The sequence below is a fragment of the Anabrus simplex genome, chromosome 2, assembly GCF_040414725.1.
Source record: "Anabrus simplex isolate iqAnaSimp1 chromosome 2, ASM4041472v1, whole genome shotgun sequence".
In the NCBI taxonomy this organism is placed as follows: domain Eukaryota; kingdom Metazoa; phylum Arthropoda; class Insecta; order Orthoptera; family Tettigoniidae; genus Anabrus; species Anabrus simplex.
The window spans coordinates 934,223,448-934,238,862 of record NC_090266.1 but is presented as its reverse complement, the minus strand read 5'-3'; positions in this window follow the sequence as shown (position 1 = coordinate 934,238,862).

Here is a 15,415-nt window from a genome sequence, read left to right as displayed (position 1 = left end):
GGAGTGTTCATTCTGGTGAAAGAAGAATTTGTAAGCTACGAAAAAGTTAAAGATGAGACACATGAAATTCTAGGGGTAAGGCTCATTTCTAAAGATAATAGGCAACTTGATATATTTGGAGTGTACAGATCGGGAAAGGGTAGCACTGACGCGGATTCGGTTGATAGGTTAGTCAGCTATGTGGGAAACGACATGGAAAGAAATGTGATTGTAGCGGGAGATCTGAATTTGCCAGATGTCAATTGGGAACGAAATGCGAACGACAGGAAGCATGACCAACAAATGGCAAATAAGTTAATATGGGAAGGACAGCTGATTCAGAAAGTGATGGAACCAACAAGAGGGAAACATATCCTGGATGTGGTGCTGATAAAACCAGATGAGCTCTACAGGGAAACTGAAGTAATAGATGGTATTAGTGATCATGAAGCTGTTTTTGTGGTAGTTAAAAATAAATGTGATAGAAAGGTAGGTCTTAAAAGTAGGACTATTAGGCAGTACCATATGGCTGATAAAGCAGGCATGAGGCAGTTTCTAAAAAGTAACTATGATCGGTGGAAAACGGTAAATAAAAATGTAAAGAGACTCTGGGATGGGTTTAAAGAAATTGTTGAGGAATGCGAAAACAGGTTTGTACCTTTAAGGGTGGTAAGGAATGGTAAAGACCCACCTTATTATAATAGAGAAATAAAGAGACTAAGAAGGAGGTGCAGACTGGAAAGAAATAGAGTTAGAAATGGCTGTGGAAGTAAGGAGAAACTGAAGGAACGTACTAGAAAATTGAATCTAGCAAAGAAGGCAGCTAAGGATAACATGATGGCAAGCATAATTGGCAGTCATACAAATTTTAGTGAAAAATGGAAGGGTATGTTTAGGTATTTTAAGGCAGAAACAGGTTCCAAGAAGGACATTCCAGGAATAATTAATGAACAAGGGGAGTGTGTATGTGAGGATCTTCAAAAGGCAGAAGTATTCAGTCAGCAGTATGTAAAGATTGTTGGTTACAAGGATAATGTTAAGACAGAGGAGGAGACTAAGGCCAAAGAAGTAATAAAATTTACATATGATAAGAAAGACATTTACAATAAGATACAAAAGTTGAAAACTAGAAAAGCAGCTGGAATTGATCATATTTCTGGGGATATACTAAATACAATGGGTTGGGATATAGTACCATATCTGAAGTACTTATTTGATTATTGTTTGATCGGAGGAGCTATACCAGATGAATGGAGAGTATAAAGGAAAGGGTGATAGACATAAAGCTGAAAATTACAGGCCAGTAAGTTTGACATGCATTGTATGTAAGCTTTGGGAAGGCATTCTTATTAGACATGTTTGTGAAATTAATAACTGGTTCGATAGCAGGCAGTTCGGTTTTAGGAAAGGTTATTCCACTGAAGCTCAACTTGTAGGATTCCAGCAAGATATAGCAGATATCTTGGATTCTGGAGGTCAAATGGACCGTATCGCGATTGACATGTCTAAAGCATTTGATAGGGTGGATCATGGGAGACTGCTGGCAAGAATGAGTTCAATTGGACTAGATAAAAGAGTGACTGAATGGGTTGCTATATTTCTAGAAAATAGATCTCAGAGAATTAGAGTAGGTGAAGCTTTATCTGACCCTGTAATAATTAAGAGGGTAATTCTTCAAGGCAGTATTATCGGACCTTTATGTTTTCTTATATACGGTACGGTATATAAATGATATGAGTAAAGGAGTGGAATCGGAGGTAAGGCTTTTTGCGGATGATGTTATTCTCTATAGAGTGATAAATAAGTCACAAGATTGTGAGCAACTGCAACGTGACCTCGAAAATGTTGTGAGATGGACAGCAGGCAATGGTATGTTGATAAACGGGGTTAAAAGTCAGGTTGTGAGATTCACAAATAGGAAAAGTCCTCTCAGTTTTAATTACTGCGTTGATGGGGTGAAAGTTCCTTTTGGGGATCATTGTAAGTATCTAGGTGTTAATATAAGGAAAGGCCTTCATTGGGGTAATCACATAAACGGGATTGTAAATAAAGGGTACAGATCTCTGCACATGGTTATGAGGGTGTTTAGGGGTTGTAGTAAGGTTGTAAAGGAGAGGGCATATACGTCTCTGGTAAGACCCCAACTAGAGTATGGTTCCAGTGTATGGGACCCTCACCAGGATTACCTGATTCAAGAACTGGAAAAAATCCAAAGAAAGGCAGCTCGATTTGTTCTGGGTGATTTCCGACAAAAGAGTAGCGTTACAAAAATGTTGCAAAGTTTGGGTTGGGAAGAATTGAGAGAAAGAAGAAGAGCTGTCAGCGGAGAGATGGCGTGGAATGACATTAGTAGACGAATAAGTTTGAGTGGCGTTTATAAAAGTAGGAAAGATCACAATATGAAGATAAAGTTGGAATTCAAGAGGACAAACTGGGGCAAATATTCATTTATAGGAAGGGGAGTTAGGGATTGGAATAACTTACCAAGGGAGACGTTCAATAAATTTCCAATTTCTCTGAAATCATTTAGGAAAAGGCTAGGAAAGCAACAGATAGAGAATCTGCCACCTGGGCGACTGCCCTAAATGCAGATCAGTATTGATTGATTGATGTCCCACTATTATTACTATTTAATAAAAATGTTGAATTTTACAGCGGTCGTACCCATCCTCCACTGGTTAATTAGCTTTCTCGGGAGATCAGTGGTGGTGTCCGGTCCATGATCATGGCTTCGATTCCAACCAACAAAAGAGAATATTAAACCTGAAAGATTGCATTTCATTTTAAAAGATCTACCGATAAAAAGAAAACTATATTGCTCCTATAACAGCAGCCATGCAGTGTCTTCCTACAAGGATGTTGAAGTAAACGGGAGTGAAATACCAGCACTCTGTTGCCTGAATAATTCAGTCAGAAGTATGAGGTGAGGAAGTATATACGAAGAACAACGCATGGTAGATAGCAGTGGCGATCTGACGGACCGAAGTCCAGCACATCTATTCCCCCGGTCCCGCTCTTAACCGATATACAGCAGCAAGTCGCGTGGAGCGAGTCGAGGGGAGAGGGACGAGAGTCGGGGCTGCAATATCGGCCTCCGATGCCTTGCTCTCAGAAATACGTGCGACGTTTTTTCTCACTGCTTTCAAGTTTTGTAAATGGAGCGATGTGTCAGATGCTTACATTATTATGTGCCTTAGACTTCCATAATTCTCAACTGAGGTTTGGGCTTCACTGATAGCCTTGATATCCCTCAGTATACGCCTCTGATACTGTTCCATACTTTATGGCCTTTACACACGAGCGTTTTTCTGTGGTCGTTGTCGACTACAAAAATACGCTTCTTTGACGTCGGCCCGACCACTTCTGTAGTTCAATATGACCACATTTTGTGGCTAAAGCCAGCGTCAAAATGTGATTCGGTCAGCTTTACAGCGTATGGAGTAATTTCGTTCGGCAAGTGGAACTTTGGTCATTCACAGCATGAATTCTGAAGAGGAGGCTGTACTTCTATTGTTCATGCGACGACGTAGAAAACGAAGGAAAACCCCGAGATTGTTGTTACATCCGTCTACAGTTCGGGCAGTTTCATTCGTTATATCACGAACTTTGAAATCATGCGGATAAGGTTTTCAGTTCTTCGAAATGTCTAAAAATTCATTCGATGTGCTACCACAGAAATTTGGACAAATTATTTCAAGGACAGATACTGTGATGAGGAAGGTCATATCGGCAGAATAAAGACTCTCAATAACTTTAAAGTGAACTTTTATTTTACACCTTCAATTACACTAAAATAAGTCAGTAATTGCAGAATCTTGACTTTCTGCGCTCACCATTGAACTGGGATAAGTTGATTCGTCAGAAAAATGAACGCACTGAACAACTGGGTGATTCTGGCCTAATGCGTTCGTGTGGGTGTGGGACAAATGAGCCTGGAGCTGTGTCATTCGTGGGGACTAGAGGATTCGATCCCGGGATCCCGACCACTTTTCAATCCTGTAATTTTCGTGATTAAGTTTTCGGGATCCCGGGATTTTCGGGATTGACATCATTTTAAAAAAATTGCAAAATAGACTGCGTGAAGCGAAACTCTCAATGCGTTATTCATGCGTCATTTCGGTGTGTAAATGCCTGTTCTCTTTTAGCGCATGACTGTGTTGGTCATCCCCTATGTGCGTGAAAGTCTGACCACAATGTGTGAATTAGTACATTTGCTCTCCCGTGTGAGATGAGTGAATGCCTTCTTGAAATTTAGCGTCAAAAAGGCGCTTATAGATTTGAATAGTCCTGTGCAGTTGGAAGAGTCCGATTTCGAGCTCATCGATGAAATCATTGACATTTTGGCTCCAGTCAAATGAACTGTAGAAGCACCCTGTCGCACTGATGCGAATTTATGCACAGCTGATGCCGCCCTTAAATTCAAGACACATTTACAAAAGAATTGAGTTGAGTGGCGTATTATGCTACCTACAAAATCCTCACTGTGACAATGTGGCGTTGGCGTTCGATGATGAAATAAAGCGTACATTTTCAAGTACGAGCAAAATCTTGATTAAAAACCGGATTGTTTTTTAATTGAGAGATTAAATGATAAAAAATGGCGAAGAGGAAGAACAAAATATGCAAGTTAAGCCTACAAATACAGAAAAAAAATGATTTGACGCTCAAAGGAAAGCTTCAGCTGGAAATAGAAAACAGCAGGAAAATGATGTCTCCTGAAGCATTAAATGAAAATGAATTTTCCAGAATTGTTAAGAAGGAAGTGAACCTATGCGAGTCTTCAAATTCTACTCGGAGCTATAACCTAGAGCAGGTTTATAAGTATTTACTAACGATTCCTCGAACTTCCATCGAACCTGAACGTGCTTTCTCAGCAGCTGCATATATGTGCAACAAATTGAGAAACAGACTTGGTGATGAGACATTGGACGCGTTGTTATTTCTCAGATCATATTTTCGCAAATCAAATTAGAGTGTTCCTATTAAATTAGTTTTCTTTACATTTACGAGAAATGTGAAATGTGACTGATTAATGTTATTTTTAAATACTTTTTGCTAAGAAACGTTCTACCTACTTATTATGTTGCTACATGAAAGTCGTCTATTTAGTCTAAGTTCAAAGAGATTGTTGTTAATTTTCAAAGTTTATTTCCATAGTTTGTTACATAATGTTTTTTTTAATTTATGTAAGTTTAAAGAGATCTCACTGATACTTGGAAGGGAATAATTTTAACATAGAGACTGAGTGATTTTATATCTGGTTAGTCTGACTCTAAGGGCCATTTTCTCCAAATCGAGTTAAACCTGGTATAAATTAAACCCGTTTAACTTTAGTACCTAGTTTAAAGTTGCGTCCATTTTCTCCACCAATTTCTGACACTCGTTTAGTTTAAACGGGCGAGCTGTCGTTGGCGCTAACGTTGGCTGCACTGAAGGAATAGTCGAAGGCATGGTCGATTGGAATTGGCCAATCAGAGCCAAGTAATTCAATGACCGATAGTGCTGGGAAAGGAGCGGTAGGAGCGGAGCAGTTGTTCGCGCAACATTAATCGGTACCTCCGATTACCTCCGTTGCCTCCGCTTCCTCCGCTAAAACCGTTATGCAAGGAAAGGAGCGGTAGGAGCGGAGAAGTTTGTGTTACTATAACCTATTTTAAGTAGAGTGTTAACGCGGCCAAGCCGTTGGACTGCTACGTATGGTACCGTTTTTGAGCAACAGATGTAGTAGTGTTGTTTTGAATGAAGAAACTACCGTATATCATATAATACCGATACATCATTTAATGTAACAATAATTCATAATTTTTTGGTATATTAAAGAGAAGTATATTATAAAAAGGCAGCCTCATAATAAATGCCCCCAATTACTTCGGAGACACAGTTATACACCAAACACATAAATAAATAAATAAATTAATTAATTAATTAATTAATTAAATGTATGTTTCAGTCATGAAGAAACGATGATCAAGGCTATATGCGTTACTTGAAGAAACATTTTGAGTTTCCATGTAAGAAAAACAAAGTGTTTGCTCGTTCTGGCGATAAAGCATTTCTTCTTGCTGTGATTATTTGTCCGGCAGCAGAAAACATTCTCTCCGCTGGGGCAGAGGTAGCTGGAATACAAAGGTAGTATCCAGCTATTTCATGAAGCGCATTCGATTGGTTCGCCATTTGAGTCCAGTACTTGACAGGGTCAGTCAACCTATGCTCTGGCTCTAATTCCACGTACTGCCTTAGGAGTATAGTGGTATTCGACGTAGGCGTCGCAACACGTCGCTTCTGGGCCAGCTTTGCATCCAAAAACGCTAAGAGATTACGTCTGCCTTCGTTTCTTCCTGAAGCAGGCTTTTCTTCCGACGATGCTGAACTTTCTGCTGCTGCTTGTAGCCTATCACGCCTTTGGATCGTAGTCCTTAGCTCGACTTCAACCTGAAAAATTGTCACAAGCTTGGTTTTGTGCTATTGTTCCATTCAAAATAGAAACACTAACCTGTTTTCGTGCTTCTTCTGCATGATCTGGTATTCGAAATCCATCCTTTTTGTACCTAGGATCAAGAAAAGTTGCCGCCCTTGTCACAGAACGAGTTTCATATGCTAAAAGTCGCGTTGCTACGGCTTCCAGACTTGCTTCGAGGACCATCTGTCCGACAGTGGTAGCTGGTTTTTCTACTTTCGTAGAAAGAGAGATAAATACTCCTTGCACCAAAGGGATCACGTGAGAACACGTGGTGTATAGTTCTCCAGACAACATGGTAGTCATCGTTTCGAATAGGTCTAGAATTGCTACACACTCCTTTAAGGTCAACCATTCGTCAGCTGGAAAAAGTTGTGGTCATGCATTATATTCAAATGTTACAAAAAGACAGAATTTTCAATGCATTACACTGTATTCGTAATTCTCACCTGTTAGCGCTTGCGGCGCATTCACAAGTTCCGACTGAGCCACTATGAGTTGGTCCTTTACTTCGAGCAGACGGCGCATCATGGCAAGCTGACTGTTCCATTGGGCCGAACAGTACTGAATAAGCCGGAGTGGCTGCTTACCGGACTCTAACTGTTAATGTTTTAATTTATGGCTTGCAACAGTACTTTGCCTAGAAGAAAAAATTAGGAAACAAAAACTAGCAGCGTTGCGAGAAGGCGTGGAGCAAATATACTTTTATAAGCCATAGTTCGGCGATACCTTGAGTTTAACATTTCAAAACTTAGAACCCTAATCTTACTTTTACTTCTGTTGTGGGCATACTTACTTGAAATGCGTGACAATATTTGAGCAAGTATCCAAAAGCGTACGGAAAGGGAACGTGCTCTTTACCACATCACTTATGGCCAAATTAAGTGTGTGCGCTACACAGGGAACATGGCGGATATTTAACTTTCGTACTACAGCTACCATATTTGCAGCGTTATCTGTAGCCTACTAATTGCTGGCACTTTACCAGACAGCTGCCAAGAATTGATGATGTCTGACAAGCGGCTAGCGATATGCTCCGCGGTATAACTTCCTTCCAGAATTTCCGTTGCCAGACATGCGGACATCAGTGCATTTGACGCCTCTGATATAAAATGGGCAGTCACAGTTATGTACGGGTCTTGTCTATTAGATGTCCAACAGTCCGTCGTTAAAGCGACATGTTTTGCTGCTGCCAGTTCGATGTTCAGCTTATTGCGTAGTCATATATTTCGCCTAGAATTCCCTAAGAAAAAATAAATATAACGTAGGTATCAATCACAGAAATAGCTGGCAATTAATTGTAATACTGTACAATAAATGGTGCAATATGAGTTCATTTTCCACCTACCTCAGACAGAGTTCGGCGACATGGTAGTTCATACCTCGGATTTAAATCGTTAACAAACTCCCTGAAGCCTTCATCCCGGACAATGTCGAGCGGTTGCTTATTTATAGAATCAAACATAGCCAAACTCCGATTCAATCGCTTGTTGAAAAACTACGCGCACATAATTTGCACTTGGCAGATTTCTGCCGATCGCCTTCTGCATCGAAAAAATTCCAAACAAGTGATGGTTTTCGTGGCATTAGCTACACAGTGAAGTTAACGGTGCCAGAAAGTTCACCCGTCACACGCGGCAACTGACAGCAAGTAGTGTTTTGTCTGAATGAGCAGAGCACGTTCGCTCCGTTTCCTCCGCCACCCTCCGTATACCACCGCAATTCTCCGCAGTAGTACCGGAGAATACCGGTAGAGCGCTTCACTTGCTACTACCGATTCAATCACTCGGAGGACTGCCTCCTCTCCCAGCACTAATGACCGACATTTTTGTAATAACATCAGCTGTTTGTGGCGAATTAATGCTATCGTACGTAGTGAATAAAGAACAAATTCGGCGGGATATTAGCTTTACTGATAAATAAATTGTTTACATTTGTGCGAAGTGTTGTATCATATAATTCTACCTATTGCTGTCTACAATTTATTGGAACGCACTTTTATTTCTTATTTTTCTCTGTCATGCTTTACCATAAACAAGTACCGTGGGCCTGATACGTGTCTTTTGATGTCTGTATTGTCTTACGGAACACACGGGAACGTTAAAATATTAAAATCCTGGTCTTTCAGCAATAGGCCTATGGTATTCCTTTCCTCAGAAAATCAACATTTATGTGAATTTCAAGTAAAATTCCAAGCATGCTCGGGATCTATCTCCTATCAAAATCCATCGCCCTCGGCCGGGATCAATCTCACAAACCTTGGATCCAGCAGACAGACCACTGAGGATGTATAATTTGGAGATGTATTACTTGATTCCATATTCGTTTATAACATAACCAAGTTCGCGATATGTCGTACTGTATGCATAATACTCTTCTCCTATAGCATTAATATTTCTATTGCTGGTATGCTGGCAATAGATACGATGAAACATTCTTAACTATAATCTATTCTATTACAAGTTTACTAGCAAGCATGAAATACTTTATTGTTTTTCTGATCCTACAAATATATAATCTAGCGATTAGAAATTGTATACCACCGCCTCTCCTACCGTGCCGGTCAACATTCTGATGGTAAAAATATTTTCGACAAATTAGATTCGAACCGCCTTGTCACGGATTCGGACGATGCTGACATCACGCTTTAGCGACCACAGCCACCAGGTACCGCATGAAGAGCGGACGTATTACACGTCTTAAGTAGGAATATTTTTATGCTTCACATTACAGTATTCATACCACGAATAGTATTTTACAGTATATAATATTATAAGGAGACTGCAATATAAGGTCTGTGGTCCCCGTTGTTAATGAAAAAAATGCCTGCTGCATCATATCTTAAAGCAACCATCATTGCTTCTAGCGAAATAGCATTATTTCGTGCAGTTGACGTTTTAAATGAATCCTTCTTCGATACTAGACAATCCTTGCTGTTCGCTTATGAATTATAAATCCATCAAAGAACTCCGTTACATCCGATTTTCCAAGATTGTAAACTTTTGTTGGAACGCGGCTTCTTAACCTCTCTTGCACATCAAAATTATTTCCTATTTAACCAAAGACTTCAATAAATTCTCCCATTTTTCTAATGCTAATACTAGGTTATAATTTTAGTACGTTTTTCATTAAAGTGCTGCAGTACTGGTAGTCAAAACTAACCCTTCTATTAGGAAAATCACAGATACGTTAATAAAATGTCAAGAAAGTTGAATATAAACAGCAATTTAAACCAACAATATAGAAGGTTTAACTCTGAGCCAGGTTTAAACTTGATACAAAGTTTAAACCAATATGGGGAAAATGAATGTTAGTTTAAACTCAGACTTAAACCAGATTAAAATAAACCTTGTTTAAACTCATTTGGGGAAAACGGCCCTAAGTCGGATTAGTTAGAGTGATTAGATTAGCTAGGTGTATACCGTGAAATATGTTGATTTTGTCCAAATTTCGATTTGCTGATTAAACAGCTGATTTCTGTAAGAATATCTTATTTTTTATTTGTAATTTTCAATCCCGGGATCCCGGGACTGACCAAGTGTAATCCCGAAATCCCGGGATTGGAAATAAGGGCCGGGATCGAATTCCCTAGTGGGGACGAATGGACGTACATTGCCGTATAGGTAGACTATTTCGGCAATGAACGTGTCCGTATCAAAAGGTCGTCACGATGTGGCTGAAATGTCGAACGTGTGAAAAGGAAAACGCTGCAGTCGGGTTTGTGGTCAGTGGTCGGGATTCATTGTTTCTTGGCTTCATTAATGATCTTGGTCACCTTAGATTAAATGGAAGATTACCCATTATTTCTGACGACACTAATATTTTCTATACAAGCTCTAGCGATCATGAACTTGAATATAATATGCAGCGGGATATTTTATTACTTGAAACATAGCTTAATTCCAACTGATTAACTATTAACCTAACAAAAACACACCACATCATTTTACGCATACATTTATATGCATTCAATTTGGATATAAATTTGTTTTTCTTCAATTATAGAATAATGAGAGTGCAGAATACAAAATTCTTAGGACTGATTCTAGATAAAAATATATCATGGAGTAATCAGGTGGAGACTATCTGTAATAAAATTATCCCTGTGATGGTATCATTGCCGAAAGTAATTTGAGATTTAAATTCTCTCGTGGGTTGTTGAGGGTTATTTACTATGCTCTTATAGAAAGCCACATCTCTTATATAATACATGTCTGGGCATGCTGTAATAAAGAAATATTTGGAAAGGTAGAAGTCCTTAGGAATAGAGCACTAAAAATAATTTTCAAACTGCCCATTCTGACACTGACTAAAGATGTATAAGCATTGTAATATACACGGTGAACAAAAATGCCGCACGTGGAGGTCGGCATGCGGTTCCTCGTTGAAATTCACGACAAAAGTCACGGCCGACTGGATCCCTCGCTGTGCTCCTTATACCGACCTTGACAATCGCTTGTGAAGCCCCGCATAAAGCTGTAATTGAAAAGTTTCACCGTAATGCCGCTGGAGCGCTGGCCTACTACCCACTGACAGGAAGCTGTATACCGCAAATTGCCGCATTTCCAGTTTTATTTACATGGTTTTGCTGTCGTAAATGTTGGCAATGTGTTCGCAATGAGGTGCTTGTTGGCTTGATATTGAGATCTGATAGTTATGCGCTAGTGAGTTTATTTTTTATTTGTAGTGTGGTGATTATGTTTTTTAAATTATGTTTACAAATCTTGGAATTTGTGACATTCTTGTGCATCTTTTCGTACTTCGAGCAGAAATTTTATGGAAACAAGAACAAAGTGATTTCTCGCTGTAACTTCGTCCTGAACAAGGATTTTAATTTGTGCGCTAAATCGTTTTTTAATGGTGTGGTGATTTGCTTTTCTTTAACTGTGTTAGGAAATATGCGAATATATATTGCTGTGTGCCTTTTTTGTATTTCGAACAGGAAAAAAAAAAAGCTAAGGGGCACTATCATTTCACGAATTCTCTGTAGACCAGGACAAAACTACGAAGTGGCTAAAAGCAGGTAGCACTCTCATCTTAGTTTTCCGTTTCTATTTCGGGTATTTACCTTCTTTCTTTCTTTCTTTCTTTCTTTCTTTCTTACTCTGTTTACCCCTCCAGGGTTGACTTTTCTCTCGGACTCAGTGAGGGATCCCACCTCTACCACCTCAAGGGTAGTGTCCTGGAGCGTGAGACTGCGGGTCAGGGGATACAACTGGGAAGGATAACCAGTATATCGCCCAGGCGGACGCAACTTCTATGCTGAACAGGGGCCTTGTGTTGGGGATGCGAAGATTGGAAGGCATAGACAAGGAAGAGGGAAGGAAACAGCCGTGGCCTTAAGTTAGTTACCATCCCGGAATTTGCATGGAGGAGAAGTGGGAAACTATGGAAAACCACTTCGAGTATGTCTGAGGTGGGAATCGATACCCCCTCTACACAGTTGACCTCCCAAGGCTGAGTGGACCCCGTTCCAGCCTTCGTGCCACCTTTGAAATTTCGTGGCAGGGCCAGGAATCGAACCCGGGCCTCCGGGTGTGGCAGCTAATCACGCTAATCAGGTATTTTTATCCATGAATTTTCTTTCACAGAATAATCCTTTAGACGGTGTCGTATTTGCCATATGACAGCAACACAACACATTTTTGTCCAAGATAATCTGAACTTTAATATTTAAACATTGACAAGTAAGAATCACTACTGCTATGACGGTAAGGCCAACGTATGAAGTGTTGTTACCTAAGCAATGGGGCCGATGACCTAGATGTTAGGCCCCTTTAGACAACAAGCATCATCATAATCGAGCAGGGAACAGTTTACAATTTATTTACTCAAAATACTTTTCTCTCGCGGAATTTTTATTTAAATTCTTCTTCTTCTTCTTCTTTTTTCGCTATTTTTTTTACGTCGCACCGACACAGATAGGTCTTATGACGCCGGTGGAATAGGAAAGGGCTAGCAGTGGGAAGGAACCGGCCGTGGCCTTAATTAAGGTACAGCCTGATGTGAAAATGGGAAACCACGGAAAACCATCTCCAGGGCTGCCGACAGTGGGGTTCGAACCCACTATCTTCCGGATGCAAGCTCACAGCTAACAGCTGCACGCCGCGCGGCCAACTTGTTCCACCCTACTGCATTTCAAGTAAAAATTATTGTCTGAATTTAGCACGGCCAACTTGCCCGATATTTAATATTCTAGTGAAAGATATGAATGAAATGTAATCTGAAACTATATATATTGAAATTAAAATTTAAACATGTTTGAGTCAAAATATTTATGTTATGCATACAACGAATATGGAAAAAGTAGGACTTTTATGTTTACCCCAGCCCCCTTCCTGAGAGCAGCGCTTGAAGAATTTTAAAACTCTAATTGAACAGTGACTCTTAATCTCAACATTAACACCAGAAGACAAAAGTATTGTGGTAAATTCTGCTATGTATCTAAATGCCATGATAATAAAAACGATTACTATTATTCCTCACCAGTCAGTGGCGGTGGGCTCTCAGTACATGAGCACGTGAACACCCAGTTCTAACGCATATTCACGCATTCATGGATGCCGGTAATTCAAAATTATTTCCTTTTTTTCCGACCTGATTTAGTCAATCGATCGAAAGCATTCGACTTATATCGAAGCTCTGTTACACTGACAGCTGTTCGTTTCGACTGACAGTGCCAGGGAGCACACTGGAGATATTGCTACGAGCACGCATGCGCATGGAGATGACGTCATGGTTTATGCACAGGTATCTCCATAAGCGAGGAGCACGGTAAGGAATGTGCCTTTCCTGGCTACAACCACCCTCAAACAAGAGATAGTATTACAGGTTCCACCATATTATGAGAAGAGAAGCAATTGTACAAGGAACGTTTAGTGAAATGATTTAAGTAAGTGATTTTGTACTTATGTGCATTCTACTTTGGTATATTTGAGACGTGAACACAAATTTGTTGTGAACCCCCTGAAAATTTGGTCACGAGCCCCCACTGTTCCTCACAATTAAGGAACATCAGTTGGACTACTCCATCCTCCGCAGTTTCATTTCACGACGTTATTTTGGCAAATATCAACGAAAGTAGCCTTTAGGATTAATAATTTTAACAATATTAGTCAATGTAACATACTATTTTATTCCCTAAATTACGATAAATCGGCAATCACAGTCAATATCAGAACGTCAGCTGGACTAAGTCATCTCCCCGCAGTTTCATTTCACGAAATCGTTTTGGCAAATATCAACGAAAGTAACCTTTAGGATTAATCATTTTAACAGTATTAACCTACGTAACATTCTCCATAACTCTAAATTACGATAAATCGGCAAAGTCAATATATTTTCCATAAAGAAGTATGCATTTCTACCGCAAATAGGTCGGCCGCCAGCGCTACGTGTCGAGCTGTGTAACTACTCCGATTACATTGCGTGGACCCGATTGTCAAGGCCGGTAAGGAGCTAGCTAGAGCGACGCATCAAGTCGGCCGTGCAAAAGTTTATCTTGCAAAACCTAGTCCCACCAATAGGTTTAATAGAAATGCGAGTTAAGAAACGAGGTTCTGGCAACGCTGTAACGGCGTGCAGCGTGGCCAAGCACAGGTCGCATGAACTCGGCACTCTGCCGGAGCTGTCTCATTATCATTAGCTCAGTGAGACGAGGTAATGCCACAAATGCCGGTTGTGCGGACGCGCCGATGTTCGAGTCGCGTTCGCGCCAATTTTTTTTTTTCCAGTTCATGTATCAAATTGTATCCAATGTACAACTGCACTATGCCATACACTATGTTCTGTCTTACTGTTACAGTTACCTTTCTTTAAACATTCAAACATAACATGAACTTCTTACAGACGTAAACGACCACTTTGTTTCGTCCATGGCACAAATAAAGCCAATACGTAGAACATAATAGTGGATACAGTAAAGTCTCTATCCAATGCGGTACAAGGAAACACAATACAGTACAGTAAGTAGGCTACACTGGATTGCCCATTATGCTACGCACAATAATTCCATAGTGTACGTGTGACGTCCAGTCTTATCTTTACAGAGCCGGTACGTACACTTACGATCAACGTTCACTTCACAGCAGATGTTCAAAGCGATCACCGTGCACACACTGGATCACACTGTCATGTGACAACAGGATGTCATGCTTACAAGCGCAGTTACACGACCGGGAACTAGGCGAGGCCGACGAGAAAGACAGGCCGCGGCGCGCACGTCATACACTGAATGTCACGTGACTCAGCTGGTCTAACTGTAGAGCATGCATCCCCAGGCTCACGCGAGAGACTATCATAGCGTGGTAAATAAAATACATTTCAGCGCATTTCAACCTACTAAAAGAACACTACTGAACTACAGATCAAATGAAACATAGTGTCTCTTACTATCCTTGGTTGAACAAAACTAAAAATCTTACTGAGGTAAAAATATGCACACTCAGATAATGTTAACGATTAATGTACAACACTAAGCCTATATTTTCAATAACATTCATGTAAGGAATATCTTATTCAATCCAGGATCAAATGTCTATTGTAAGCTATTTACAATCTGGTTTCAGCATAATATTTAATACTTTTAGTAGGTTTAGTAGGTTGAAATGCGCTGAAATGTATTTTATTCACCATGCTACGATAGTCCATCACGTGAGCCTGGGGATGCATTCTCTACAGTAAGACCGGCTGAGTCACGTGACATTCAGTGTATGACGTGCACGCCGCGGCCTGTCTTTCTCGTCGGCCTCGCCTAGTTCCCATCGTGTAACTGCGCTTGTAAGCATGACATCCTGTTGTCACATGACAATAGTCAAACACATGACAGCCTTATCTCTGAATCCACTTCTTTACACATATCATTGATATATATAACTTTCAGGAAGGGAGCATAATTTATCTTGGAACCACCCTATTCAATTAGAAATTAAATGAAACATAGTGTCTCTTACTAGCCTTGGATGACAGAAACTAAAAATC